Source organism: Pelodiscus sinensis, chromosome 3 (assembly GCF_052426305.1).
Source record: "Pelodiscus sinensis isolate ZL-2025 chromosome 3, ASM5242630v1, whole genome shotgun sequence".
NCBI classification, from domain to species: Eukaryota; Metazoa; Chordata; order Testudines; family Trionychidae; genus Pelodiscus; species Pelodiscus sinensis.
Genome location: NC_143054.1, coordinates 202271554 through 202284844, shown reverse-complemented (window position 1 = coordinate 202284844; position 13291 = coordinate 202271554). Strand labels below are relative to the sequence as shown.

Sequence of the window (13291 nt, the reverse complement as noted above, 5' to 3'; positions counted from 1 at the left end):
GCACTGATTTGCCAACTCCAGGGGAAAGTCTTATTTCTGTGTAACAAGGGGTTCCTGAGCAGCGCGCACAATCTGAACGCATCCTAAGGGCTGGAAAGACAGACAGCTCATCGCGCTGCCTTTGATGTCTGCCTGCCCGTGTGAGGTTGTGATCTGCAGCACATTCTCAAGGACTTCAAAATAAGCCAAGTGAAGGACTCCCCCCCCCCCCCCCGTCTCCCCAGCTCCCGTGGGAGGCCATTCCAGTCTAAACAACCTCTTGCTTTGGGAAATGGTCCTCATCTAGTCTAAATTTCCTCCCTCCGCTCCTAGTTACACTCCTGACTCCCATTGCACCTAGAGGTCAAGGCTCCACTGCACCAACTTCCACAAGAAGCAGAGTCCTCTCTCATCTTGGTATTTGTCCCCTTTTGCTCCTTAAAGACACCGCTAGTCACCCACGGGCCTCCCGACGCACATTTTACCTGTTGATAATCTCTCGTCTCACGTGTGATCTCTGGGCCCTTTTTCATTCCCGCTGCTCTTGGTACAGTTCCCTCCGGAGTGTGACTTTCGGTTCAGACGGGTACACGGAGCCGTCTGTGCTGCGCCATGCAAGGGCAGAGCGCTACCTTCTCTCTCTGTCATGAGCCTGCAACCCCAAACTGAGGGGCCTGGTGATGGGGTCTTCACCCCAGAGCAGCTCTGCATGGGGAGGCTGGCTAGGGGAGCAAAGCAGCCTGGAGGAGGAACCAGCGAGCAGTGAGGCCAAACTAAAGGATGATGCTCACCTGGATAGGAATCCATGGAGCTGAGAGAGAGCCAGGGAGCTGAGGGCAGCAAGGGGCGGCAGGGGAGTCCTGCAGCCACTCCTTCAGGCCAGGGAGAGAAGGTAGCTTGGCCCTGTAGGAAGGGCACCCCCAGCAGAGGTGGAGGAGCCTGGTAGAGGCAACATAAGAAGCAGCCAGGATGGTGCAGACCTTACTGCTGACTGTAGGAATGAGGGACAGGTTGGAGAGCCAGTGGCTGCCCATGCTCTGGGATGTCCTCTCCTAGAACCATGGAGCCCGGAGAATATTTCCATCTGCAATGTGCAGCGAGACACCAAATTCTGCTCCAATCCCTCGGTGCCCTGAAATTACCCCCATTCGCACCTGGTAACGCCCCGAAGACTCAAATCCTCGTGGCTGGAACAAACTATTGGATTACAGCTGAAGTTTTTTAAAAAGTCTGTGTGACATTTCATGCTGAATTTGGGGGACAAGAATTCCCCCATCCCCCTTCTGTCAGCCCCAGCCTTAGGGCTCCGCACTGATGGACAGAATTTGGGGACTAAATTTCCCTTCTGAGGTTGCTGACACAGGATGTTACAAAGCTAGTAGGGTGACTCTTCAGCAATGCAAAACTGGCCCTGGGCCCAAAGGGGAAAGGACAGTCCAATGGTGAGAGCCCTATCCTAGTACTGGAAGATGTGGGTTGAATTCTGTGCTTTGCCACAGATTGGCCGTTTGACCTCGGGCAAATCACTTTGTGTGTTGGGGGGAGGGAGGGCTCAGTTCCCTCTCTGTATAGTGGGGTGATAGCACCGGCCTGCTTCCAATCCCAGGGGTGTTGTGAGGATAAAGGCATTACAGGTTGGGCGGCACTTGGTGCATCTACACTGCACTGCAGCTCAAAATAAGAGACGCAATTTGAGCTTTGCAAACGGTGTCTCTTATTTCAATCTTATTGCAAAGGAGCTGATTCTGTGATCTGGTGCTGTGTTCAAAATAACCCGCTATTCCAAAGCATCCCTTCCTCTGTGCAATGAGATTTCCAGGCATGTCGAAATAGCGAGGCCGTTAGATTTGGAAATAACGGGCTTGCTGTGAAGACGCGAGGTAGCGCTGCAGTGTCGACATAGCCCCAGAGTCTACAGGGATGGAGGCATGACAAATAGCATCATTGAAAGGGCCGAGCATTCCAGGGCCCAGGATTGTGAACCCGGGCCAAGTCCTAGGAGGCTGGTCCAGCTCCTCCATCATGCTGAGCTCCCTTGGACCCTTGTGTAAACCCCTTTGTTCTTTCATCCATATCAACATCCAGCATTGAGAGTCATTTCCACATACAGGTCTGACGGCTCCTAAGTGCGTTTTGGTAGCAGTTCAGGGCCAAGCCCTCTGCAGAACGAGAAAGTGACAAGTGATCTAAGTTGATTTATCCCGGTCAGGACATAGGCACTGACTTCCCCTCTAGCCAGAGGGTGCTCGACTCCTCTTCTGCTCCCAGCCCCACTGCATCCCTTCCCTCAAGCCCCCACCCCCACCCCATCTGCTCCACCTCCGCCCCCGTCGCACCCCTCTCCCCAAGCCTCTGCCCCGCCCCCTCCCTGAGCACGCTGTGTCCTTGCCCCCCCCCCCCCCCCGCCAGTGTCCTGAACGCTTATTTGTGGCTGGCGGTGCTGGGAGGGAGGGGAAGGAGTGGGTCAGCGGGGCCACCGGTGGGCAGGAGGCGCTGGGGACAGAGAGAGGAGCTTTGCTGCCGGTACGTGCTGAGCTCCCCTGGAGTCGGCACGTAGGGCTGAGGACCATAGAAGCAGAGAACTGTAGGGCTAGACCCCATCACTTCCAGACCTCTGTGCAGATGCAGGACCAGGTGAACCAAGACCTAGAGCCAGGGGCAGTGAGAGTTTTGCGGGGCTCAGCGCGGGGCCTATTGAAGCGCGGGGCCTGGAGCAGCCGCCCTGCCCTATACCCGCCGCTGCCTAGAGCCCTGTATCCAGGTGTGAATGCAGACATCTGCGACTCGTGTGTGGATTCAGATCAAGCTGTATCCACGCAGGGCTCTGCCCGGAGCCTGCCTGAGAGATGCACGGCTCACTCGTTCTGAAACATCCCCGCATGCCACCATCACCTTTGGAAGCCTGTTCCAGAGCTTCACTTTCCTGAACTCCACCTAACCCTGCCATGGGGCAGCGCTGGCCTTCTGCTGTAGAACTCAGATCTAGCGGAGCTCAGCCTGCTGGGCCAAAGAGCGCACCAGTCACCAGCTGTCATCTGCATGGTGCTAGCCAGTCCTGCACCAGGCTGCTCGAGGCACCGCGCACCCCGCCGGCCCAGCGCCCAGAGCCTAGAGCCCTCCGCCAGCCTCCGCCTCCCTGGGAGCTGGAGCCAGGGCCAGCTCGAGCCATTCCTGCACCCCGGGCAGTGGGTGTGCGATGCATGCGTGGCTCTGCCCCTAGTGGGCGTGTGATGCATGCGTGGCTCTGCCCCTAGTGGGCGTGTGATGCATGCGTGGCTCTGCCCCTAGTGGGCGTGTGATGCATGCGTGGATCTGCCCCTAGTGGGTGTGCGATGCATGCGTGGCTCTGCCCCTAGTGGGCGTGTGATGCATGCGTGGCTCTGCCCCTAGTGGGCGTGTGATGCATGCGTGGCTCTGCCCCTAGTGGGCGTGTGATGCATGCGTGGCTCTGCCCCTAGTGGGTGTGCGATGCATGCGTGGATCTGCCCCTAGTGGGCGTGCGATGCATGCGTGGCTCTGCCCCTAGTGGGCGTGTGATGCATGCGTGGCTCTGCCCCTAGTGGGCGTGTGATGCATGCGTGGCTCTGCCCCTAGTGGGCGTGTGATGCATGCGTGGCTCTGCCCCTAGTGGGCGTGTGATGCATGCGTGGCTCTGCCCCTAGTGGGTGTGCGATGCATGCGTGGATCTGCCCCTAGTGGGCGTGCGATGCATGCGTGGCTCTGCCCCTAGTGGGCGTGTGATGCATGCGTGGCTCTGCCCCTAGTGGGCGTGTGATGCATGCGTGGCTCTGCCCCTAGTGGGCGTGTGATGCATGCGTGGCTCTGCCCCTAGTGGGCGTGTGATGCATGCGTGGATCTGCCCCTAGTGGACGTGTGATGCATGCGTGGCTCTGCCCCTAGTGGGCGTGTGATGCATGCGTGGCTCCGCCCCTAGTGGGCGTGTGATGCATGCGCGGCCCTGCCCCCCGGCGCACTGCTCACCTTACATCTGCAATTGGGCGCACGGTGCCTGATGGCAGCTGTAAGGGGCGCTGCACTGCCCCCGGTCCTGGGCACCCGGCACCTGACGGCAGCTCTAAGGGGCACCATGAGGCCCCTGGCCCTGGGTGCGTGGAGCCCCTTACAGCTGCAATTGGGTGCACGGTGCCTGATTGCAGCTCTAAGGGGTGCCGCACCGCCCCTGGCCCTGGGCACCCGGTGCCTGATGACAGCTCTAAGGGGCGCCATGCGGCCCCTGGCCCTGGGTGTGCGGTGCCCCTTACAGCTGCCATCAGGCACCCCCCATAGGTTGGCACCCCAGGCAACTGCCCGGCTAGCCCCCCGCCCTTAATCTGGCCTTGGCTGGGGTTCTAGGGGTGCATCACTGCACCCAACAGGGCATGCGCTCCATGGGGGAAGCTGACATCGATGCTCGAGAGTGCGCCACGTCTGCTCTGCCCTCTGTGGTCCAGACTGGCACAGCAGAACATCCAGGCGATGGGACGAGTTCTCTCCAGCAAGCTCACCGCAGGGGCTTGCATTTCAAGTGAGCCCAGCATGACAGCCACACGTGCGCGGCACATGCTGGGAATACACATGGTGCTGAAGCGAACAGACTCCCAGGCCTTGTGTCTCGGCACACCACGCCTCTCTTTACCTGGTGCAAAGCCACGCCCTCCTGCACTGCCAGGCCTTGTGTCTCGGCATGGCACGCCTCTCTTTACATGGTGCAAAGCCACGCCCTCCTGCACTGCCAGGCCTTGTGTCTCGGCATGCCATGCCTCTCTTTACCTGGTGCAAAGCCACGCCCTCCTGTACTGCCAGGCCTTGTGTCTCGGCATGCCACGCCTCTCTTTACCGGGTGCAAAGCCACGCCCTCCTGTACTGCCAGGCCATGTGTCTCGGCATACCACGCCTCTCTTTACATGGTGCAAAGCCACGCCCTCCTGTACTGCCAGGCCTTGTGTCTCGGCATGCCACGCCTCTCTTTACATGGTGCAAAGCCACGCCCTCCTGTACTGCCAGGCCTTGTGTCTCGGCATGCCACGCCTCTCTTTACCGGGTGCAAAGCCACGCCCTCCTGCACTGCCAGGCCTTGTGTCTCGGCATGCCACGCCTCTCTTTACCGGGTGCAAAGCCACGCCCTCCTGCACTGCCAGGCCCTGGGGGACCAGGGCTCCCCTCATCGCCCCGGGGTCTAACCCCGCTACAGACAGGTGAAAAGGGAGGCTGAGCTGGTCTGTGCAGGGGCCAGCCCTTTCTGGGGGGCTGTGGGAACAACTCCCCCAGAAAGGAAGCACCCACACTAGCCTCACCTCCCTTCTGCTCCATGGGCCAGGAGCATTTCTTTAGCTCTGGCTCCAACCTAAACAGAACAGCTGGACAGCACCTCGCCCCCACCGCCCACTGTGCACGTTCCTCCCTGGGGAGGAAAAGGGCGTCAGTCACGTCTTACTGCCTGATTGGCAGGTGTTCGGACACTGCAGGGATGGGGCCTTCCTAGGCCAGGGAAACAGCAGACCCTGGCAGGAGGAGGATCTCAGCTGGGGAAAGGACTTGTCCATGGAGCTGGATCTCACTCTGGACGAGCTGTCCTCTGGGATAAGGGATGTTTTCAGACTCTTCGTCCAGGCTGTAAATATTTCATTCATCGGGAGGGGGAGGGGGAGGATTGGGATTGCTTTGAACCAGCCCCAGTTTGCCAAATTCTCTTGCCTGGCCTCATGCGGGTGTGGTTTTCTTTAAAGGCTGCACTCACTGGATGCTGAGCATGCTCAGCCTAGTTCCAGGGCCTGGCTTATGTGGGAGCTCAGACTGGATGCCCTGGCCCCATCTGCCCAGGAGGCAATGAATCACCTTTCTCTCCCCCTTCCCCCATCCACCAGAGGCTGTGCATGAGCAAAGGGACCAGCTCCATGGGGCTAGCCTAAATGTAACCCCGGCACACGACAGGGAGGTCTCTCTAGCTATGTCTACACTACGGGGGTATCCCGGAAAACCTCTGCCACATCCAGGGAATGCGTCTGCTCTTCCGCTTTCTTTTGCGGAAGAACAGACACGCTCCTTCGGAAGCCCATGAGGAGGCTTTTCCGAAAAAACAAATCGCGGGTGGGAACGAGCTGTGTCTGGGGCATTGTTGCTAGGCAGATTTAGCTTCCGCACCCAGACACTTCTGCAATTGGGGGTGGCAGTTTGGGGTTTGCTCCAAGAGGGTCTGGCTCTGTGGCTGGGCTCAGACTCCATGAACAGGCAAGCAGGGCAGCTGCTTTGCTAAGGCTTGCGGCTGGGAGACGCTGGCTGTGTCTAGGCAGCAGGCTCCTTTTGGAAGAAGCTTTTCCCGAAGAGATCTTCCAAAAAACTTCTTCCGAAAGCGCGTCCACACTGCCAAAGCGCATTGAAAAAGCAATCTGCTTTTTCGAAAGATGGTATCCACACTGAACGGGAGCTGTCTCACATTTAAACTGTGATTACTATGGACGAGTGGCCACCAGGCTACCTGTGCCCTCTCCTCTTTCCTCTTCTTCAGAAAGAACTCCCTTCCCCATCCACACAGGCCTTTTCCCAAAAGAGCTCTTTCAGAAAAAGGGTTCTTCCTCGTAGAAAGAGGATCACCAACGCTAGAAAACCCCCTGTTCTTTCCAGTTTTTTTCGAAAGAACACAATTGCAGTGTGGACTTAAGTGAAGCTTTTTTTTTTGAAAAACGGCCATTTGCCCGAAAAAAACTCTGTAGTGTAGACATACCTGCTGAGAGCAGGCTGCTGGCCCTCACTCTGCAGCAGGTAATGCTGATATTAACCCTCTACCAGGGCACACGGGCCAGGCTAATTGCGGCAAGGGAAACCTGGGGAGGAAAAGCACTTCTGCTGGGTTAGTTGTAGGCTTGGCATGTGGTTTTGATTTTAGACAAACTGTTCTAGTTCCTCTCTCAGCCAGTGCGATTCACCAGCTTCTCTCTACATGCAGCAATGGGGAAGTCATTTCTGTTTGGTTATTCCCAGGTTTTATGTATTTTCTTGTAGCAGGGTTTTCATTAAGTCTGTATCCTTGCAACTTAGCTGACTGGCTAATGAGCGAGCTGGCTGCCTAGCAGTGATCCACAGCAGGGGAAGAGGCAGCCTGGGTCCCAGCTGAGGATCCCTGCAAGCAAGCAGAGAGCTGGGTCTGACACAGCCCGTGGTGCAGGTTCGGTGATCAGAGACACTCACAGGGACTTGGGTGACCCAAACCCTATGCTTCTGGGATCTCCTGGTTTCTTCCTGTGTTTTGTGAGGAGTGAACTGGTCCCATTTTACTTTTGGGTTTCTCTCTGTTTCTATTAACAGTGGGTTATGAAATACCTCTGCTATCGTGCACAAATCAGGTCAGTCTTTGTTTCTTCATCATAAGGGTGTATGAAGCTATTGAATGGAATTCATTTCTGCAGTTCCTTAAAGGAGAGGAGGCCGACCCTGGGCAACCCTTGCTGAAAACCCTTTGAGGCTGAACTCTGGTCTCCAGAAGTTGGGTTTTTGAGACCCTGGAGAAGAGCGGTGAAGTCTGCCCCCCAGCTTATCTAAACACAGCTCTGTACAAACACTGGGTGGGACTTTCACATGGGCCTCAGGATTCAGGTGCACTCGTCCCATGGTGAGCGCTCCTCAATCACATGGCTGCTTTGCTGAGCTGGGGCGTTCCAGCCAGGCAGGCCAAGATTTTCAAGAGCCACAAATGATACTTGCTGCTCCATTCACCTGGGACTGACTGTCAAGAGTGCTGACGGCCAGTAACCTGCACAGGTGTCCCTGGAGGGCAGCCAGAGCTCTGTAATGCTGAATTAAGGGGGAAGCACACCTGGGCAGGCATGGGTGGGGCTTCCTGAGCTAAGGAGTGGAGACTAGCAGGGAGAGTAGCCCGCTGCTGCTTCCTGAGCTGCAGGAGCTGGGCTGCAGCTAATGGGAAAGAGCTGCAGGGCCATGCCGGCAGGAGGGAGCAGGACACAGCCCAGGCAGCTCGTAACCAGGTCTGGGAGTAAGTAGAGCCCAGCTGTGGCACACGGCACACACCTGGGTTCCCCGCCAGCCGTGGGGAAGTGGCACAGCTTTGGCCATAGGATGAGGGTGGCCTGGCCTGGCCTGGCAGAGGACAGCCCGTCCTGAGAGACGCTGACAGAGGCCAAGTCACTAAGAGCGAGCGAGCACAGCAAGGGGTGACCGGCTGGTGATGGACCCATCTCCAGGTGAGTCACGAGGCGCATGCCAGCGGTGAGTGGTGAACCCGGTGCTGGCTCTTTAAGGAGTTTCAGCCAAACCCTGCAGCACCCAAACTCATGAGTCAGACCCGGGGCATTAGCTCACTTCTTTGTTGCTGTTTCTATGAGGTTGGGGTCTGGTGCTGCCAGAGGAGCAGAGGGCAGACACGCTGGGAGACACGCTCCATGGGCAGACAGGAGGGTGGCAGGGGAAAGAGGCCAAGAGAGGGAAGTGGTTTTTTTCCCAAGTCACTCACCAAGCTGTCCTGATGCCAGACTGATGCTCTGTCCACTAGGCCAGACTGCCTTGTGATGCACTTAACTAACACTCCCTGGCACCAGCAGCTTTACCAAGCCTCCCTCGAGAGCTCAGCCACCGCTGGCCTCTGGGAAACTATTTATCCACGTGCTGTTCCACATGCCTGCTCCGGGCCAGTGACAGCGAAAGCGTGCTGAGCGCTAGTGGAACTGGCTAGAGCTGCTGTCACTGAGACCCTTGTATCTGTCTCCCCACCTACCCTGAGTTCCCTGGGGTGCTTCCCTGGAGCCAGATTTGAACCTGTTATGGGAAACCTGAGCTTAAAAGCAAGCTGGGGCTGTAACTTTTCGGAGAGGGCTCTCCGGAGAGGGCTCTCCAGTCTGCCCCAGGCTTACAGAGGCTTCTTTGCGTGCGACCGGCAGGCCTGAGGTTCATCACCACAGCCTGGTGCAGCCCCACACTCCCCTGCAAACAGTGTGTGGCTTTCCCAGGAACTGGCCTACGCCATGCGGGTCGTCAGACAGCAGCTCTCTCTGGCCCCAACACCGGGGGAGACAATCGTTTTGTGCACCATTCTGACAAACAATCCTCAGGGTCCCAAGTTATTTTGCAGGTCTCTGCTAGTTCAATTTCATTCTTCAGAGCCCACCCGAGCAGCGTTTGGCATGAATTTGGGTCCCAACTAGCTGACTGAGGTGACCTTTATTCTCCTAGTTAGCTGGATCACAGATGCAGTCTCATTTTCACCTGTCTGCCTCCGTGTTTCTGCGCTCAGACAAAGCTTCAGGCGGAGCAGTTAAGATTGCTACCAGACACAGCTGCTGAACAGGACCTGTACAGTGCTCCCTTCCCAAGCACACCCCTTACCATGCCCCCCTTCCAAACAACGTCCTCCCAGGACTTCACTGTGGGTCTTTAGAGTAGTGCTCTGTCGTGTTGCAATGGCTCAGTTTGCAAAAGGGAGAAATAGGGAACTGCTGTTCCTAGGGGACTCAGGAAAACTACGCCACTGAGGGAGAGGATTTTATCCATCAGCAGCTGCACCTAAAACCTTCTGTTAAAGGATAAAATCTGACAGAAGAGTAGGCATTGGCAGAGGCTGTTTTGAGTGTACGACGGAGAGAATAACAGTATTTTGGTGAATAACTGCACAAAACAATCCTCAATCCAAATATATTTATTTTCAAATTTACCCATTGCTTGACATTTTGCTCAAGGTTAATCTCTCCGCCAACTCTTCTGTAGGGTGTGTGTGTATATATATGTGTGTTTGCTTTTAAATCAAGAACAAAAAAGTGTTGGGATGCCACAGTCACATTTCAGTCACAACCCATTTTCAAACATTTCCCATTAAAAAGTGAAAAGTAAATGAACAAAAAGCAGCACAGAAAATCCAGAAGGATTCTGTGGAATTTCACGCTGAAAGATCAGTGAAATGTAGTGGAAAAACTGGAATTTATGCCCCGTATTAAGCCCTTTGTGGAACACAGCCTTAACTTTGGAGTCACAACCAAATGGTCTGTTATTTTTTTATATTAACATAGGGGTGATAATTATTAAATAAATTCAAGAAAAAATAAAAATATTCAAGACTGTAGGGTGTAATGATCAATATTTTCTGTTATGCTTCAGTATAACCTTGGAATTTTCAGTCATTTTCATATTTTTCAATTCTTGCCAAACAGTTTTACTTATGATAACTTATTTTTTCCAGTCTATTAGCCACCTGAAAAATTAAAATGCTTCTTTACCTATTTGTAGCTGGACTCTGAATTCCTCATTATAACACCTGAACTGACCCCAAAACTCTATTCTGTAGCCTTGCGACAATACCATGATTTAATCATCGGATTCAAAATAAACAAGATTTTAGACTAAGGATGTAAAGCCCTTTATACATCCAGTTTAATCAAATGCTTTCTCTATACATCACATTAATTTATGATGGGTACCTAGCTCTGCTTTTTGGCAATGCACAGGCTATTATACTAATGTAATTTAATGTTGAATAGATATTGGTTGGAAGGAAAACCTTTTTTACAGAGCTTTATGTTCCTGAAATACTCCCTGCAAGAAATAGGTTGACACAAGGATGGACCCAGCTGTTTTTCTTGGGGGGGGAGAGTGGTTTTCATGGTTAAAATCATGCACAAATCTTTGCACAGGATGTAATCAACCTCATATTTACAGAGAAACATTGAGAAATTGCCTTCAAGTGCCAGGAAACACAAGTCGTTTACAAATCAGCTCTTCCTTGTGTCCATTCAGCTCAACCCACACCACTAAAGAGATGCATTTCTCAAAACAAAAGTAAGACATGCAAAAACACAGAAAAGGCAGACATTATTTGTACACATTTGATACATGGACACAGAAAAGAGGCAGACACTAAAAAATAAGCACGCTGTCAGGGCCCTGTCTTACTGAAGGTTTTACATCACTCAATTCATAAAGCCCAAATAGCAGACGATCAGTGATAAAATATTAATTTTGCAATATTTCTCTTTCCATCAAAGTTTCTGCTTCCCTAGCTGCAATCCTATTCAACTCAGTGCCTCTTCTTTGGATCCCAACCAGAATCTCTCTTCGGACACCCCCAGATGCACAGTTTTCCTTAGGAGAGCAGGGACACCCGATATCTAAGCTATACATTCATAGACAACACTTACATTGATTTCACTCACCGCTGGTAAGTCTCAGTAGCTGTGTGCAAGGCTGAATGGAAAAAGGACCTCATACGATGGCTTCTCTAAATTTACCCGAAAGAAAGGAGCTTGTCCTTTAAGTGTCTCTAAACATGGTTTGCATAGCTGTGTCTCAGCTTATCTGTGCTTTTCTGCTTTTGCTTCCATACATGGATCTGTTCCCAACAGTAACTCCAAGCTGTCGAAAAGAAGCTATCTGGCAGCTTTGTGCTTCATCCAACACATAAATGATTAGAAAAAATCCTTTCTGCCTGGTACTTTTACACCCCCAGCCCCCTGCCACAACGTCTTTCTCAAATTAACTTGAAGATTACATATTTTCTTTTCAGGGCATGCTGAACAAATCGTTGCAGACTAGTATATGCAACCATAAAATATGCTGCTTAGGTTTATACTGTACTTAAAATGGCTTCAGTCTCATGCAAATCTTGACTGTTTGCCCATAACTTCTCAAAAGAATTGCACGGTAATTGTTAGGAGTGGGGGACACACACATCACAAAGACAGACACTTTTTTAAAATGTAAGGATTTGTATCTTTATTTCTGAGAACACGTTTCACTTTTCTTATAGGTCAGGCTTTGTAAGATTGTGCCTTGGAAAGATTTCAGCTTGATTTACATCCCGTCTGTTGCAGCAGAATGGTCAGAGTCACATTTTTGAGGGCGAGCGAGAGAGAATGCGCAGGAGAAATGTGACAGGCTGCTTCCAGACTAGTAACAGTAGCAGTAGCCACACTGGGACATATAAATGCCTCAAACCTTGAAGAATGGAAACCGCAGTTTGGGAAAGTCCCGGCATATCTGTCTATAAATAAATGAGAGAGGGAGGGAAGGAAGGAGGGAATCCTCCTCTTTAGCCACCTCCTTGTTGGCTCACATTGGGAGGGTCTGACCCAGCCCTCTGGCGATATGATGTTCTATGTGCAGAGCAGGAGAAGAGAAACCTAAGGTAGTGCAGATCACCTTAATGCTGCCCCTTTGCGGCCGTGCGTTCCCCCTAGCGTTCAGAAGTCAAGGAAAGCCAAGGGCAATGCCAAGAGGGGATTGGCTGTCTAAAGATGTGGTCTGTGCCATGCTGTCCAGATCCCTGCCTGTGGTAGGGCACAATCCTGCAACCATGGAGCGGAGCATTCTGCCCCTTAGCTTTGTCCCCTTAACCTCTGTAGGGCTGGGCGCATGCTTAAAATTAAACACGCATCTTAACGGCTTTGCAGGCTCGGGTCAGAGTGCTGAGCGCCACGCTGAGCTGAGGGTCACTTTGCTTCTGGGGATGTGAGCGCCTCACAGTCTTGAATGTATTTCCCTTCATAGCACTGGAAGGCCAGCCTTACGATGGTCCTTGGCCCATGCATACTGGGGCCCGAGCCGCTGTCAGCCCTCCACGCCTCCCGTTAAAGGGGAGCAGCCTACTGGGCTGGGGTGGAGGCTGGCGCACGCTCTAGCCTGTTGCTGGGGAAGTCAGAGAGCCCCTGCGGCTCCCCAGTGCACGTGGGGAGGAGAGAGCTGCCCGGGCTCCCGTTTCTCCCAGGCTGGCTCGCCTGCTTTGAGTGGCAGGAAGGGGCAGGTGGGGGTGGATCTGTGCCCATGTGCGCTGGCAGGTTACGCCAGGAACTAGACAGCGATCCAGTGAGGGCCAGTCTCTCGCCCACGCCGGGATTAGGGGCTGGTGCTTTGTGCCTCACACGGGGCCTGGAGAGATGCAGGGGAGGAGAGGGCAGTGCTCTAAGCCAATCAACACACAGCTGCGAACCATGTGACATCCGCAGGCCATGCAGGCAGCATGTACGGTGTGTGCGCGCAGCCACGCAACACGCCGAGAGCCAAACATGCAGCTCCCATTGGTACATGGGTGCAAGCCGCTGGTCTAGCACTTAATTCTGCCTCCACATCCAGTGTCCCAACCCTAACCCATCTCTGCCCCTCCTGAGATCCTCCTCCCCCATGCGCTGCAGCAGGGTCCTCTCCCCTTTCTCAGGCTGCAGGGACACGGGGACCCGTGCAGGCCGAGCTTTCAGGCGGAAGCAGCAGTGTGGGGGAGAAGAATTGAGAGGTTCTTGGTGAAGCTGTGGGAGGGACCAGCACTTATTCAGATGCCTGAATAGGAACGTAGCCCCTTGTGCTGAACATGCAGCTGGAGGCC

The 13291-nt window shown here is 53.8% G+C and overlaps 1 protein-coding gene across 2 annotated transcripts in view; it reads right to left on the bottom strand.

The window, feature by feature from the left end:
* Nucleotides 1-11471, bottom strand: part of SLC8A1 (solute carrier family 8 member A1) — a 308938-nt gene extending 297467 nt beyond the window's left edge. Inside the window, exon 1 of one of the 2 annotated variants that reach the window (XM_089777614.1) lies at nucleotides 11115-11471. The gene's annotated coding sequence lies outside the window, so the exon portion shown is untranslated. The remainder of the gene's footprint in view (nucleotides 1-11114) is intronic. The other variant, XM_089777615.1, reaches the window with a different exon arrangement.
* Between the last annotated feature and the right edge of the window lie 1820 nt (nucleotides 11472-13291).